Source organism: Pavona decussata, unplaced genomic scaffold (assembly GCF_977016875.1).
Source record: "Pavona decussata unplaced genomic scaffold, jaPavDecu1.1 SCAFFOLD_237, whole genome shotgun sequence".
NCBI lineage: Eukaryota > Metazoa > Cnidaria > Anthozoa > Scleractinia > Agariciidae > Pavona > Pavona decussata.
The window spans coordinates 1,366,679-1,382,741 of NW_028145642.1; the positions used below are offsets into that span (position 1 = coordinate 1,366,679).

Consider the following 16,063-nt stretch of genomic DNA (forward strand, 5'->3'; position numbering starts at 1 on the left):
AGTCACTTCCAAGCCCAAACAAAAAGGCCAAAATCGTAAACGCCAAATCGAAATTCATTCCAAAGAGCGTCTCCGTATCAGCCATACTCAACTTGGGTCGAGTGGTGAAATCTTGCACTACCTTGGTTAACTTGAATACAAAGATAGAAGGTATGTTCAAAACTGGAGACCAATATCTTTATTGAACGTAGACTATAAAATTGGTTCAAAAGCTTTAGCAACTAGACTCGAAAAAGTCCTCCCAGAGATAATACATGAAAGCCAACGTGCATATGTAAAAGGAAGAACGATTTTTGATGCTGCTAAATCAATCAATGACGTGATGGAGTACACGATGTTATGCATATACTTGTGCATACTTCGCTAGTGAAACGAACCAGGCTTTAAAATAACAAGCAACCATTCGCAACCATGCTTTATGAAAGACTCAAAAGCAAAACCCTTTCAAAAAGCACCGCTCATCATGATCTTTACTGTAACGCTCAAGTGAATGATGAGTAGAAGTTTTTAAATGTAGTTGACGCATTTCCTAAGAATCAAATGACAAAAGCTTTCTCATTTTTGTGACGTGCATTAATTTCTAAGAAAAATCATTTTCCTAATAAACTAAGGGAACGAACGTTTAGATTTATAGCTTGTGCATCATTTGAACTTTCCATTGATGCTACTGATTTATGCAGAAAGTTACGTAATATATTGTAACTAAGTTTGAACATTACCCGTCAATATTTGTTGTTCGGTATTTGTTGATGATGTAAACGGTATAGGAATTGCCAGTAAATACTACATGTGACGCTGTTCGATATTTTTTGATCATGTAAATGGTATATAGGAATTGCCAGAATACTACAGGTGACATTGTTCGATATTTGTTGATCATGTAAACACTGGTAAATGGCATATAGGAATTGGAGAATGACGAATTGCAGAATGACCGATACCCTCTACGAGAGGGTATCGGTGTTTTTTCCCAACGGAATCATGACTTATTGTTCCACTACAATATGGGATAAAGGTATGTGTTTTGTTTAAATTATTACTCTAGAGCTAAAAATACGAGAAGAACCAAGGACGCCGTAATCTGGATTCCAAATTATTGGAATCCGGAATCCAGAGTGTTGCTGCCAAATTATTCTTCATGGTTTTTGTATTTCCTTGTAGACTTTAGAGTTTCTTTGTTTTCAATAAGTTTAAGTTTCTGTGGTCAAACCAACGGATATGTTTGCCCACGTACAAGCAACAAAACAATGCTTTCAATTGTTCTATCTATAGTCCTTTGTAGTTAGTTAGCTTTTCCTCGAACGTGTTCAGGAAAACACTCAGTTGTAGTCAACGTACCATCGCGTAAAGATCAAGACTATAACTCAAGTATAACGCTGTAAAATTCCATACGTGGACACAGAAGTAAGTTTCTTTACTTTGTGCATGTTACTGTTTTTATTGCCTTTTTGTATCGGATTTATGAAGTTTTCACTTTCGTTTCTTAAGTTTGTAATAGCTTTAGTACTTAGTCTTACTATAGTTTTCGTTGCATTTACTTCTTAGTTTTCGAAACCGCTTTATACATCGCTTTGTTACCGTACCGCTTTGTTATCGCTTCGCTACACATCGCTTCACTTCCAAGCATTGTTAACGTCTCCACCGCTTCAATAAACTTTGTTTGGTTATCTTACTGTCGTGAACCTTGTTGCGGCAAACCGTTTTCATAAGCGCGTATACAAGTTCTGTTTCTAACGAGGGATTAACGACCGCCTGTGAGTAACGATCTGCGCTCACACAGAGGCTTGGAATCCAGAATCCAGTGAATCCAGAGGGTCGGCATCCGGAATCAAATACCTCTGTGGATTCCGTTACATGGGGCGAAATGAGAGCATTTCAGTATAAAGTCTTAAGCAGAATGTTTTATGCAAACAAAGGCCCCTATAGAATGGGCATTGTAAACGTGTACCTTTTGTCAAGTATCAGACGAATCCCTGGAGCATCTATTCTTACACTGTCCAACATCAAGCGTTTTTTTGCTTTCTGTAGCTAAATGGTTGAAGAGTTTCTTTACTACAATCGATGTTTTAACAAACACTAATATAATGTTTGGATTCTTTAGAAAAGATATGTCGTTACTCAACCATATTATATTTTTGGGTAAACAAGTTATTTATCAAAGCTGACATCTTAATATAAAACCTTCCCTTTCACTTCTTAAGACGAAACTAAAAAATGCCTATTAGTTAGAGTTTTTCATAGTTAAGCAAAACAATGCCATAGATATTCCTAATGCGAAATGGAAAGCAATGCTCCCTTTCAGTTCAAGCCTCTAATTCGGTAGTGAAAACTGTGTTATATGTAGAGTACTGCATTGCCAGTATTATGTAAGTAACCCTTATTGTAAGTAATGTAAATAATTGTATTTTTTGCTAGCAAGGTAAATATCGGAATTATAAGTAGAGTCTTTGTATTGTTATTAGCGTATATAACCTGTATTACTATTATTATATGTAAAGTAATGTTAAATTTAAAAAAAATTAAATCAATAATAATCAATTGATTAATATTGAAAAAAAAAGTATTCATGACAAATTCCACGGACTCGACTACAAGAATTTCATACATCCTGGGGGTTTTCTTTCACAATTGTACAATATTTCGTTTACAATTAACACTGATGGAGGTAACAAATATTCGTCTTCTAGGGCTGGCCATTTGAGGCCGGTTTATATCATGACCAAAGAGCTCCCAAAGGAGCACCGATTCAAAAAAAGCTCATTATTCCTGCCTACATCTATTGTGACAAACATCCAAACATGCTGACATTTCTTAACCCTTTGGTTGAAAAGCTGAATGTTCTAAATTCGACTGGAATCACGGCGGGGCCAAACCACCCCTCAAATCGGTCATCAGAGAGTCCCCCCCCAAAATTCTAATATGGCGGCCAAAATGCGCGCAAAGGCTTCTGCTCTCAATTTCTTCGATCTCCTCTCCAGACAGTCGAGAAAAATCTCGCCGTGTGAAGACTGGGTACCTCGAAGAGAGAAATGGCGGGCAAATTCATGTTTTAGAGAAGACAAGCTTTGTTTTGATATGTAAACTGCCAGGGTTATTCTTGAAGCGTCCTTGTTTGAAGCATGCTTGGAGTGGTGAAGGAAGACAATTTACCTGTCGAAGTGGGCAGCAAAAGCTGAGTTTTTAACTTGATTTTTTGGGTTGTATGTAGTTTACGAGGAAAAACTAAAATGATAGGATTTTATTTCGATTCTTCCTCTGTTAGAAAGTTTGATTTTACATCCCAAATAGTATTGAATGAAAAAACTAAATCATTGATCTTTCAGCATACCGCGTGGAGTGAAAAGAAAACGTCGATTTAATATTGGTGCGTACCAACATGCCAAAAAGATTGCCATACAAAATGCATAGGCCGAACAATCCAGAGCTGTTGAGTCCCTTAGAAATTGTCTTGTTGAGAAGGAAGGTGAGTTGGAAAAGCTCACGAAATTACTGGATGCTAGCACAAAGAAAATAGAGAGAAAGAAGAGAAAGGTAAGAGGTTTTCAATTGCATAATTTCTATATTATATCAGCAAGTTTGTAGCGGCAGGATATCCTAGGAAGCTTTACTGAGCTTTTCAACTAAAATTATTTTTAATTACTCAAATATTTCAGAAGTATGGTATTCATAAAATAAAGCCACATTTCAGTTTTTAATTGAATAATTTCAGAATTTTGATTTGTATGATGCATTTAATGTGCTTTGTGGGGTAACTATGCAGATGGAGTAATTTGCAGGTGTATGTTCATGTTCAGCTGTAGGTTTAGCTCTAACCCAGTAAATAATACTGGTTTACAGAGTCACACCTCCAGCAATTTGTACCGTTCAGATTAGGTGTATACTTAATGAGTGATATGTAAAACCAATCCAGCTGATAGTGAAACACTGAGTTTGTCAGCAAGCCAGTTCAGGCGACGAAGACAGAAAACAGTTGAGGCTATGAAAGCAATCTACTGTGACAGTCATGTTTACACTTCTGAGAAAGTACAAACAAAATCAATAAAAGATGGCCTTTGGACAACTTTGATTACCTCAGCAGAAACTGGAGAGATGAGAGAGTATATATACAATTCCAAGAAATGCATGGATTCAGTTGTTCCAGGCATTTTGAACTGCAAGGTCAAAGAATATGAAAAGAGCCAAGCAAACAAAATTAGAAGCATGCGAGTACTTTATGAAAGTGGGCTGCTTGGAAAGAAAAGATACACCAGCATAAGAAATAGTTCTGATGTCTTGAATGCGTCAGGAGAACTGAGAGATTTACAGACACTAACCACAGAGCTATCTACGGAAAAGGTTCCTGGTGTTTACAGACCACTTAAACCATATCTCCTGAAGCTAGCTGATCTGTATATGGATCTTCATAAACAAATCCCCATGCTTCATTGGTTTCATGGTGAAGAGGGACTATTCTGGGTTGCTATAGGTCCAGATGGTGCACCATTTGGGAAAGATGATTGCGCCACTGGTAAGCTTGTTTAGTTAGTTTAGATTAACATGAATGGCCAGTTTATGAAAACTCACTGCAAGAAACTTTTGAATTGCCAGTATATCGTTTAGAGCTTAGTTGTACCTCAGAATACTGTGAACTATCTTTCACATGCATTTCATTGTAAACAAAGAAGAGCCCATATTAATGATATTAATATTGATTAACGTACTACTCGGATTCTGAATTTCATGGTCATTGAAAAACTGCGACATTATCTCCTATAAGCCCAAACTTGAGTAAACATTGAAGATTTTTAGCGTATTGGCTGAGTCTGTGCTTTGGGAGTTTTCTATTGTTTCGAGTTTGTCATAATACAGCATTCTTGTTCAGCACGCGTGCAATGACCACACTTGCCTGACTTCTGAATGCACTCATTGGACATTGCACGCGTACTGAACAAGAATGCTGTATCATGACAGACTAGAAACAATAGAAAAACTCCCAAAGCACAAAATCAGCCAAAACGCTAAAAATCTTCAATGTTTACTCAAGTTTGGGCTTATAGGGGATAATGTCACAGTTTTTCATTGACCATGAAATTCAGAATCCTGATAGCACGTTAATCAATTGTGGCCCTGAAAAAATTTGAAGGAAAAAAACTACGAATTTTTAAGAAAATGCTTTTTTTGTGAGAAGGACTTTGAAACGCTGTCAAGCGTCAACAAATAGCTAAAACTATCATTTCTATATGTTGGCATTGCTCGAAATCGCGGGCTTTTACAATGCCCTTAAGCTTTTTCCTGACTTGCAAGGACCCATCTGTAATAAAGATCCCCAAAATAAAGGAATAAATCTCATAGTTTATTAGATATAGTCGTGTAAAGTTTGCTTATCATTTTTACATAAATTATGACCTAAATTCGGAAAGCGCTAAATTTCTCGAATTGGGTCTTTGCGCTTTTGTTGAAACTCTGTTCAGCACAAGGCACTAATGCGCACTATGTGTAGCCGAGAGATTTTTACGAAAAAAAGCCGGCAACAGCAGAATTTCGAAACAGACCTCAAAGGGGCATGGCACTATAACCACGTGACATTTACTCCGATCGCCAATTTTTTTTGCTATATTGTAGATTGATCTATATGTTATCTATTCTATGTATTACACTTACGATAAAAGTAAAGGTGGGGATACCAGAGAGCTTCAAAGTAGGGTGGTACTGCCAAAAAATAACTGGGTCGAGTCACCTTAAATCGAGTCCAGAGTTGCAATGAAAATCACCTGCTGCTGGGGGCCAACTGTAAAGAGGACCACCCTTCAATGAAAGCTTACACCCAACAACTTACAAAAGAAATGGAAGAAGTGGAAAATAAAGTGTTGACCACTGAGAAGGGATATCAAGTAAGATTTGCCATCAAATTAATTCCTTCAGACATAAAGTGGGCCTCCTCTTTCTCAGGAGAGTTAAACAATGCGGCACCTTATTTTTCCCCATTTGCAAATGTCTCACAAAGCAACAAGCACACCATGTTTGGCTCAATAGGAGGTTCAGATGCAACCTGGCAGCCATGGAGTTATGAAAAGAGATTACAGGTGGCAAGAAAAGTTCAAGATTTTAAAAAGCGCCTAAAAGATCCAGACAAGAAGCAGAGGGTTGAAGTAACAAAATTCATAGCACAAAACAAATCCAGGTAGAGTATTTTTTGATGCTGTGCAGCTAATTTTGCTCTTATTTAAAATTTTTAAAAGCAGTTTGATTTTTATTTAATTTTTTTTTTGGTCTACTCTAAGGTTGTGTTCCTTTGGGGTGATCCGGATCAAGATCAGTGATCCAAGATCTGTCTGAATCATGGTGCACAAAAGGAACTGGCGAATCCATAACCGACGTGGATTCACCGGTTCTGTTGAAGTACCATGATCCAGACAGATCTTGGATCACTGATCCAGATCTGGATCACCCCAAAGGAATGCAGCCTAAATCTTACATTTACTTTAGGGGAGCAGAGATGGCGCAGTGGTGAGAGCGCTCACCTCCCACCAATGTGTCCCGGGTTCGATTCCGAGGGTTTTCTCCAGGTTCTCCGATCTTCCTCCCTCCTCAAAAATCAACATTTCTAAATTCCAACTCGATCGGGAATTCGAGGGCCACTGTTATGTGCTACTCTAGTCGATTATTACTTTACTTTACTTTTCCAGGCAGGAGTTTGTACCACCCCTTGGAAAATTTGTTAGCTTGATAAAGCCTGATCCATTGCACAGCATCAACAATGGTTGGCAACAGTGGTTTACCCATTGTTTGACTGTTGCCATGCAGCACACCAATCCTAATCAATTGAAGGCTGCAGTAGTTTTATCAGATTTGCCACTTCCTGCCCTCTAGTCATGTTCTTGAATTGTGTAAACGAACGCATGAAGTGTGGACGTCTGTAAAAAACTTTTGCCGTTGGTTTTTTGAGAAACGGAAGAAAGGGCTTCAATTCAGTTATCCTTTTACAGGTTTGGAGTCCAAGAGATTTTGTTGGAACTTTGGGCTCCTAATTGAAGTTCTCTTAGGCAATGCCAATATTTCAAGTCCAATCAAAGTAAAACTGCATGCCTTACCTTTTACAGCTTTACAACTACGAGACAGTGGGTCACTGTTGTCAAGGGTGGAAATTAGTAGAGAACAGTTGGTAGAGCTTGAAAGCAAGTGCCAACTGTATTTTAATACTCATGCCTTTTGCTTGATGGCATTAACCCCACAACTTCGACAATTGGATATGCCATCCCCTACAGCACCCAACAACTGTTTAAGGAGAGTAGGTTTGGACTTGGATTAAATTCCATGCAGGGGAGAGAAGCCAAGCATATTAAACTAGTGGTGTATGTACAAAACACTTGTAACATATACAAAAACCAGAGGTGGTGGATGAATATGCCTCTATGGTGCGGCTTCGAGAATTAGATCCCCTCAGCATTACCTACCGCCCAGAAAGAAAGAAAGCTTGTGACTCGTACATCCCTAAGAAGGTAGCAGAGAAAAATGTATTGGACTGCCACTGTGGACTGCTAAAGTCAAATTCTGGTAATGACGAATGTCCACTTTGGATGAGCAGCACAATGAAGCTGGTGAAAGAGGCTGCTAGGAAGGGAAAAATTTCCCCTGCTTTAACGACCCTGTTTGACACTGTTTAAAAATGGGTTTTGGTAAGTTCTATGCAGGTCAGAGAAGCCAAACACATTAAGCTTGTACAAGTTTAGTTTGAAAACCAAAGGAAGGGCCAGTGCTTATGATCAAAAACAGGCTGGAACAGCAACATAGATTGTAAAAGGAGAAATTGCTTAACAGCTTAAATTCAAAACTGTTACTCCTTATAGATAGCATTAATTTTATTTGTTTGGTTTGAAAAACAAGGAAAGGGCCGGTGCATTTTACCAGCTTGCTGTGATATTGTTAGGGCTGCCCCATGTAGAATAAACAGTGGGCATAAACTTAAATAATCAGCCTGGTCTTAGCATCTGTCATTGAAACCAAGCAGTAAATTCAACAAAAGTCTGATCAAAACAGACTGGAACAGCAACATACAGTAGATTGTAAAAGGAAAGATTGGCAACAAGACTCTTTCTCGACATACATTTTTTTTTTATTTTTTCTTCACAAGAATTTAACAATATGGGCCTACTGGACACTGGGGCAAAAAAGTTACAAGTTGTTCGATGCTTAGTTCTTTGTCCAAATGTTTTAACCAGAGAACATTAATTTTTTATCATGAATCCTGGATATAGATCTTCTGTTGTCGAAGTGCAGTGAAGTTGTCAACCATAAATAAGAGTTTTCTTAAGAAGGGAACATATGGATATTAGAACATAAAATCTGTTAATTTTTATAACTAACAAATTATATTGTTGTGACTGTACCTCTTAGTAAAACATCCCAGTAAAGTGTAATAAATTTAAACAACAACATGGTGGCATCATGACTGTAATGAGGACTTTTTGCCACTGCCTGACAAACAGATAATCAACATCAATATCAAGTGCTTGCCGAAAATTCCAAGATTATGGTACTTTGTAAACTAAACATGACCTACTCAGAAAATCTAACAGTGAAGCTGCAAACTCTACAATGAAACCCACTGGGAAGGAGAAAGAGATGGAAATGAGTCAAAGAACAGCTGGCTCTGCCATGAGTTAAGTCAGAAGACCATCCAGAGCTATAATTATGTACCTATCAATGTCAAGCCGGTGGGGGACGAGGGGGAGGGGGGATTTCAGTTATATTTGACCTCACATTTTTGCCCGGGGGTAGGGAATTTGACAGCAATTTTTTGGAAAATGTCAAATCCCCACCCTATGCCCCATGTACCTCCCCCCCCCCCCCCCCCCATTGCTGGCTTGCCATTGACAGATGCATTATGTTATGTTATTTTTAATACAGTTTTAATACATGTGAAAGATCCCTACCAGTTCTAGTATTCCAAAATTCCATGCCATTGTCATTTATGTAAACAAAACAGTACTTTTTTAGCTTTACCTCTTACGAGCCAAAAATTAATGCTGTGGCACTCCATGCTAATTCCAAAAGCCATAATAGAAATTAACTGAGAGCACTTCTGAATTTTTGTTGTATCTGAATTTTAGTGGTTTGCTGTTGTCAACAATAACCTCACATCTCCCATTATTCTTGGTAGGTTTCTTTTTCAGCAGATCATCCTTGGCTATAAGTTCACCCTCAATGTTCATTTTCGTCAAAGATAAAAACAGCTTTATTTATTCCTGTTACTTCCACATTAACCACAGCTGTAGTCTCCGTGTTCTGATGCCCGTAACTGTTTCTTTGTGCAATATGTTTTAAAAGAAAATAAAAAACCTATCGCGGAATGTCGAGGGAAAATTCACCATTCCAAGGGTTTGTTAGATTGGGTGTTGGTCGAAGTCTATTGACAATCTTCGTATGGATCTTCTTTAGAGCATTAATAACCATTCTTTGGGTCCCAACAAGTTGTTGAATTTCTTTGTTCCTCAATCGATCCACATATTTTTTCTCCAACATTCTTACTGCCGTCTCTACTTCATGATAAAATCTGGATATGGAGCACATCGTAGCCGTACTTTCCGTTTGAGATAGATGATCGTGCATATTTCTGCGAAGAAAGCTGCTAATTTCCCGAGAAGGTGGGTCTCTTTCGAATAGTTCCGCCATCTTGGTTTCTACCCATGACACACCGCGCGCCTCTGATGACCGATTTGAGGGGTGGTTTGGCCCCAGGGTGAATCAATCTACCAGGCAGTGCAGATGGAGACATCAATGTCCGATGTACGTTATTTGTAGCAACAGCCGACTTGCCTGCGCGAGCTGACTTGATGAATATGAAATGTTATAATGGAAAATGCACTTGCCATCTTTGCAAGTCTGAAGGAGTTGGCTATGGGCCAAACAACATCCATAGATGCTGGCCTTTTGAAAAAACCCCGTGCAAAGGACTCATGAAGATCAAGTTAAATTTGCATCGAAGGCCACCATTAAGAAAGCGGTTATGGCAGTCAAGGGACATAGCATTTTCGTGAAGCTTTCGTATCAATTTAATTTAGTACGTTCATTTGGAATCGATTGGATGCACTCTGTTTGTCTTGGAGTTGTGAAGTACATTATGCATCAACAAATGTCCAATGGAAACAAGGACAAGGTCTTTTTATATAGGGACAAACATTTCGTCTATGTCCCGCAAACTTCTTTCGATAAAGTCGCCAGACATTGTAGGGAGATTGCCCAGATCATTAGAAGATCTTAAACATATGAAAGCAACAGAACTCAAAAACTGGCTACTGCATTATTCTGTGCCAGTTATCTTCAAAATCCTAAATTCCTTGTATATTTTTCACTGGTCTCTTCTTGTTGGAGCAATTGGAATCTTGTGTTCCGATTCAATATCGAGCGCAGATCTTGAAGAGGCAGACGGCATGCTACAAGACTTTGTTCTTTTAATGGGAATACTGTATGCGCCAACACAATGCCCATTTATGCCTGAATGCTTTTATCAAACCACTTGTTCATGAAACGCAACACGCTATGGAACAAATTGGATGTGCAATAAATTGGTCTTTGTTTCCGCCTTTCTAATTTTACAAAAAAAAATTTGCAAGATAATGACATTCCCAAGGACAGCAAAACGCTGTTGCGAAGTCTTACTGGTTATTCTAAAAGTTCTCACAAAGTGTCTGCCAAAATACAAGGGGGCTACTTAAGTAGAAAAGACGGCAATGTACAGACTTTGGTAAGGGTCATCGTAATGGCAAACAAGTTGCCCACAGATTATGAACTTGAACCTTATCGCAGATTTGAGGGTAATGACGGACAGAAATTTTATTCTTTGGGCACGAAAACACGTAAAACTGACTCAACTGTAATTGAATATACAGACAAAAAAATAAGCTTTGTTATGGCAGGGTAGCTTTGTTATGGCAGAGTGACACTGTTTTGAAAGATACATGATTTTGGACTTTGCATTGGCAAATGAACTGGAGGATAACTCTGACCCATTACCATTTTTTAATGAGCAAGAGTGCACTGAAACCCTACAGTCATTAACAAACAATAAGAAGAACAAAGATATCATGCATGATGTTTTAAGATAGTATCGCAATAAATGCCTTGTGAAACATCACGTGCACATCGAACCAGGGTCCGGAAGGCCATTTGTTATCCATGGAGCAGATAAGATGTAAATGTGCCTTCATTGATATTCTGCCTAACAATGCGTGGAAGATTTCTCGTTTTCCCAATGTAAATGAACATAACCAAAACCTGTGCAAACATCAATTTTCTGGTTTATAGATGTAAAATGTCTGAGAGCGTTACAGTCACTGCTGCTGCTGTTCTAAATTAAATGATATTGTATAACTGGAATGTGAAGGTAACTCTGTATAATGTCCTAATCAAGTGAAACTTTGACTCTGTTCTTTTTGGACTTAAACTGAATTGATTCTTCGTAAACCAAAGCTTGTTCCGAGTGCATATGTAATTAAATATTATTTGCCATGAAATCAACCCCAAAGTGATCACATTGGTTATAGCTCGGCAACAGTTGTTTTTTTCCGAGCATCAGATGCCGGTTCGCGACATTATCTTAAGCACGTAATGGGCTGGGTGATGAATTCATACAAAAGAAGAATTTGCTTAGAAGCTTTGATCATTCTTGCCGTTCTATCAGTCAAGATTTTCTCAATCGTGCAAATATGCGATCCCTAGAGGGCAAAGAAATAGCGTGTAAACAGGCCTGTGCAATAAAAGCGCAGGCCTGTCTCATTGGGCCGATAAATTTGCGGGACACAATTCTATTCACTTTCGAACATACTTGAACAAAAAATGTTGTTATAATTTTCCGTTTCTGTCCTTCTGAAAGTGATAACAAGTCCGATCAATCAGACCGCGATATGTGATCACACCTTCACTGATGAAAAAGAGCGTGATCACTCCAATCAGGCATACAAAACGCCTTCCTTTTTCGTGATCATGCCAAAAGGCATAAAACAAAGCGTGATCACGGGTGTGATTTGTGATCACAGAATATCACAAAATATTTTTACTGAGGAGGTAATGGAAGACATGGAAGACGCCCTTGGAGCACTGGATGACAAAATGAGCATGACGATGTCTAGAATAGAGCAGCGCCTAGACACTTTGGAAAATATGGTGAGATAGCAATCTTATTTGTTGTACATGTTAAAAGGTTATTGGTTTGACCTCAGTTGCTTAAAACCTAGTTAAAAAAGCGGCCTTGGTTGGATTCCGACTGAACTGTTTACGTAAGAACACGTAGTGAACAAATTCCTTGAATTAAGACAGAAAACACAGTGCAAGCTTTCCGAAATTACAAAAATTGTATTCAGATAATCCTTTCATTTCTCAAGGTACAAAATTTTTCATGCGAATTGTGCATCATAAAAAATCTCAGGCAGTGAAGTAACATTCAAACATACTGATTTGGAATGTTGCTGCGCCCTGACATTTTTGTTATATGAACTTTACTTATTCGCTTATTTTTATGACCGCTTTACAGATTTGTGGAATGGTAAATGATCCTTCAACACAAATCAGACAGAAACAGTATGAAATGCGCGAGGACCTCGCAACCATTGATGTAGACAGCTCCACGAAACTAAGTGATGACAATGCCACTCCTTTGGCCAGCCCAACACCGTGCAACCTGCTCTAACACCGGCCACCCCGTTAGCTGCCTCAGTGACACCAGCCGCTCCGTTAGCTGCCTCGGTAACACCAGCTACTCCGTGCGTCACAGACATCAGTGAGGTCTCCATTGGTGAAGAAATTATCTGCCCTGCGTGACTCCAAGCAAAGTAAAGGAAGTGGAGGCAATGCTGAAAGTGGAGAAGAAAAGGCACCTTTGCACTCTAAAGCTTTTGCATTTTTTTCTCAAAAGAAGAGCTGAGTATGAGTAATACATAAAGAACCCATGGAAAACAAAGCTTGGATAGAAACAAACTGAACAGTTTGAAAGTGTTGCGGCGGCATTCTTCATGAATGAACTCTTTTGTTTTGGAACATTTTTTTGTGTGTCACGCTTGCATGTCGTTTTCATTATTATTTTGTTAGTTTTTTCTGCATAACTTTGTCTATTGTTCCTTAGTTCATTAGTATAAATTCGCGTCTTTGCTTTTTATTCACTCTCATTTTTGCGCTTTGGAGAATACTGTTTTAGGTTTTGCGTTTTTTCCTACATCGCGTCGTCTGTCCGTTTTAAAGGCCATATAACGTTTGTAAGTATTATTTTTTGGCTTGTCATTTCTGCTTAGTTTGTTATTTCTATATTCTTGTGTTTTGGTTCGTCCTTTTGCTGAAGTAACTTGTATATTCCTTGTTTATTTCTCTAGCAACGGTATCGATTATTGCTTTGGCATCAACCTTTACCGCATCGGATATTTGACATTAAAGAAGTTAAGAAACGCGTTGGAGCAATGGTTTTTGGCCCCTTCATTCGTTGAAACGTTAAATTTCATTATAATGGAAGTCAGGAGCCATTATGGACAAACTTACGAGGAGGAGCATCAGTCGAAGGAGATTACTGCTGGTATGGTTCAAAGTGCGAAATGCGTTGGAGCAATGGTTTTTGGCCCCTTCATTCGTTGAAACGTTAAATTTGATTATAATGGAAGTCGGGAGCCATTACGGACAAACTTATGAGGACGAGCATCAGTCGAAGGAGATTACTGCTGGTACAGTTCAAAGTGCGAGGCCAGAGCGACGCTTAGAGAAAGGATCGGCCTATGTCACTCGACTTCGATGGATGGATTGTTATTCGCTGCAATGAAAGGTTAAACAGCAGATTGAGCGAGTTACTGAGAAGACTGCAAATACGGACGATGTAAATTCTGTTGAAAATGAGTTATCCGCGTTTCGCGCCACCAGCGAAGAGCTGAAGAAGGTGGTCGCAGCCCTTACGGTTGACCTTGGAAACGATGAAGATGTCAACGCAGCTAGTGACTGGTACGTTAAACAAAGGACCGAGATGATTGATTTTATCGAACAAACAGAACGGTGGATTTCTTCCGCGAAGGAGAAAATAGAAAACAGCTTGGATAGCCGATCAAATTGTTCAAATCTTACTGGCTCGTCTCGCATCACAAAAGGATCATCGGCTAAGTCATCAATTGCGTCCTGTCGGGCGAAAGAAAGAGGCAAGACTGCCGAACTCATGGCGAAATTTGCGATGTTAGAGAGTAGACAAGAATAAGAGAAAAGAGCTGAGCATTTACATCTGGAAGAGCAGCTAGCAGTGGCTCAAGTGCGCGAAAGGGCGTATGCTGAATTTGAAGACTGTGATTCAAGCTTTGAGAGGAAGTTGTCTGATGCAACCATTCATCCACCGCCAACAGCCATGCAGGATCCACAGGTCAATCTACTTCCTCGCTTGAATCCTCCGCCCGTACCTCACTCGTATCACTTGCCTGTGCAATTAGAACCAGTTGCAGCGCAATGCTCATGGCCGAACACGTTGGCTCCAGAGTTTAAAGTAAAGCGTAGTGAAAACCAGAACATTCCCAAAGGCTTCCAAGAAGTTCTCAGCCAACAAAATCGATTAACAGAGTTCTTGGTTGAACAGCAACAGCAGACCCTTCTGCCTACATTAACCATTTCCAAGTCCACCGGCAACCCCCTCGATTTCTTCACGTTTGTCAGGACCTTTGAATCGCAAATTGAGAGTAAACTGAAGTCAAACAATGTCCGCCTATGTTATTTGGAGCAGTACGTTGAAGGAGAGCCGAAAGAGCTGATTAAAGGATGCCTCCACCTGGAAGGACAAAATGGTTATACCGAGGCTATGAAGCTTTTGGTAGAAAAGTATGGAGATCCGTACAAAATCTCGAACGCTTACATTAAGAAGATTGAAGATTGGCCTTATGTTAAACAAGGAGATGATCAAGCGTTAGCCTGCTTCGCAACGTTTCTTACTCAGTGTCTGAACTTAAGTTTCTCTCGACTCTGGATCATCCCCACAACATTCAGACTATGGTTAAAAAGCTTCCGCTGCCACTCCAGGACAGATGGCGCAGAGAAGCAAGTAAGCTCCGAGCGACAAGAAATATCATTCCCATGTTTGCTACCTTTGTGGAATTTGTCAAGACTGAAGCAGGAATTGCAATGGATCCTGCGTATTCACGAGAAGAGCTTAAGGACGTTTGCGCTAAAATGTTTTAACATTGATTTTTTTTCAAACTTCTGCTGCAGTTAGTCTATGAATTACTTACTTCTGAAATGCAAAAAAAAATGGGGGTCACCGACTTCGTTTTGGAGATATGACATCTGCAAGTTTGCGCTTATTTTGAGAAATCGGTCCTTGTCACTCGATATGACCTCACCGGTTGTTGATGCAAAATGTTTATAAACGAATCGCTCGAGACAAACTTTCATTGCCGAAGTTTATTTCAGAGGATCTATTAAACAAATAAATTCCACTTTTATTATCCCTAAAGCTACAACTAATCTTTAATAATTGTATTTCCACCCCAGAAGTGGCACAAAATGTACAGAGTTCGATCGCGCGTGGGTAGATAAATTAAAAAAAAAAACAACTTCCCACATTGATTTTTCTTTCGTTTGATGACAGTAAGCAGATATCGGTCAAAGAAGGTTAACCGTCTAAAAAAAATTGGGGGTCACCAACCTTTTAAAAATGCAAAATCCAGTTGAAGTTGTCGAAGACGTGAAAAACTTACGGAAGTCACGTTTTTGCGTGACAGGTCGGAGAAGCACTGGCACCTAAACAGGGTTATCTATCCCATAATTCACAGCTCAATGGTTGCTCGATCGAGTCAATTGTTTTCGTTCGACTGTGCTGTCAAACCTCTGTTCGTTTAAGTTGTTTATGGTTATTCTACCTTCAAAACTTAAACAGCTGTTTAGCCAATGACAGCAAAATGCATGTATAGCCGTGAGGGAGGCGAAAATGTGAGAAGTAAGCTTATTTATTTACCTAGAATAGGTATGTGGAGATTGATTGTACACGGGATTGGTGATCAATAAAATTGCTTTCTTGTATAAGGGTAAGACTTTCTCGTTTACTGTCAAAACTTAAAAAAGCTTAAAGGTGACTTCG

General features: G+C 39.1%; 2 pseudogenes across 1 annotated transcript; both read left to right on the forward strand.

Annotated features, from left to right (window-relative positions):
• Positions 1–5,703: 5,703 nt before the first annotated feature.
• Positions 5,704–8,735, forward strand: LOC146457817 (uncharacterized; annotated as a pseudogene). The gene is made up of 2 exons (XR_014858389.1): positions 5,704–6,160; positions 6,666–8,735. The product of XR_014858389.1 is annotated as an uncharacterized LOC146457817 (transcript).
• A 990-nt stretch (positions 8,736–9,725) lies between these two features.
• Positions 9,726–11,392, forward strand: LOC146457818 (uncharacterized; annotated as a pseudogene).
• The last annotated feature ends 4,671 nt before the right edge of the window (positions 11,393–16,063 follow it).